The sequence below is a fragment of the Rhinopithecus roxellana genome, chromosome 18 (assembly GCF_007565055.1).
Source record: "Rhinopithecus roxellana isolate Shanxi Qingling chromosome 18, ASM756505v1, whole genome shotgun sequence".
NCBI lineage: Eukaryota > Metazoa > Chordata > Mammalia > Primates > Cercopithecidae > Rhinopithecus > Rhinopithecus roxellana.
This window is the reverse complement of record NC_044566.1, coordinates 70,358,202-70,359,945: the sequence shown is the minus strand read 5'-3', so window position 1 is coordinate 70,359,945 and position 1,744 is coordinate 70,358,202.

Here is a 1,744-nt window from a genome sequence, read left to right as displayed (position 1 = left end):
TGAGTGAATTTTATTTACATTTTTAGTTTAATGGTCATAATGTATCCAAACATTAAAGAAATTGATATTGAAATCTATATGAATTGATACCTCCAGAGAGTTTGGCTATAAATTTCAACATGACCCTTTATTCTAATTGTAAATATAAATTAAACTCTACTAAATTTCTCTACCAAACAGTGCAATTATCAAAGGTACAAATGCATCACAAGAATAATCTGTGTGATTAATAATTCACGTGATTAAATGTCAGAAAGATGTGGATTTTGTTTAGGGGCTACTAAACCATTACCATTTTACAAAGAAAGCAAACTGGATAAAACTCACTTAGCTCATCCCTGGGATTACAGACATAATTATATAAATAAATCTCACATCACTGATGTTTCACAAAATTAAGATTCAGTAAGTAAGTACTTTCCACAACCTTTATAAGTTATTTTCATAAGTTTCTAATAGGATTGGTGGACACAGTTCTTTCTTGGCCCTGCCCTAAACTATATAATGAATCTATCATAGACAACTGGTATACTTCAGGTTTGAGCATGTATTTGCATTGCCATTGGAAATAGCCCTTTCTTGGTCAGTTTTTGGAACTAGGTTCCTGAGATAAACCATCACGGTCTTTGTCTACATGGTTATGAAACTGACCCATTCGTCCCAGAGACAGTTCTTTTGGATAAACATAGAAATGGACCTTTCTGGCTGGGTGCAGTGGCTCACACCTATAATCCCAGCATTTTGGGAGGCCGAGGTGGGAGAATTTCTTGAGCTTGAGGGTTTGAGACCAGCCTGGGCAACATGGCAAGACCCCATCCCTACTAAAAATACAAAAAAAAAAAAAAAAAAAAGTAGCTGGGTGTAGTGATGTGTACCTGTGGTCCCAGCTACTTAGGAGGCTGAGGTGGGAGGATAGCTTGAGCCCAGGGGCCAGAGGTTGCATTGAGCCAAGATCCTGCCACTGCACTCCAGCCTGGGTGACAAGGTGGGTCTTTAAAGCTTGAAATTTACATTTGCTTTATCTTAGTTCCTTCCTCAGGAAAGGACCCCCAGGCTTCTCAAAAAGTATCAAAGATCTCAGCCTCACCAGATCATTGCATCCAGACAATGAGAGCCAGGCCCCTCCTTAGTTCCTGTTTTCTAACACATTGTTACATTTCTTCCCTGCTACAGAAACTCCTAATTTTAGTAGGTCAGGGAGATGGATTTGAGACTGATCCACCGTCTCCCTCCTGTCTCCTTGCCTACAGCACCCAATTAAAGCCTTCTTTTTTGGCAGTAATCGTCTCAGTCATTGGCTTTCTGTGCAGCCAGCAGCAGGCCCTAAACAGAACCCCAGACATTTCAGTAAGTTACTCTTTTTTTACTACTTTTTGCCATCACATTCTTGCATTTTGTATTTCTTCACTTAACATTATAACATAACGCTTCTATATTACACAGTGCTCACGTTTAGAGAAGAAGGCCTTTTTACTGCCTTCTACTGAACCAGCCACTCATAGTACTTGCCAATCTCCATGGCCTCTGCTGAACATTCTGTCTGATGGCCCCCAGTCAGGGACACTGGAGGACCGGAGGCTGTGCTCTGGTGTACACCCTCACACTTCTGCCTTCACCTGTTGGACTGTCTTCTAACCAGAAGTCTGTTGTGTTTGTCCCCATACCTGTTCTTGCCATCATATTTGACTTTATAATTGCTAAATTTAATTAAATACTACATAAACCATTAAAATGTGAATGCAAA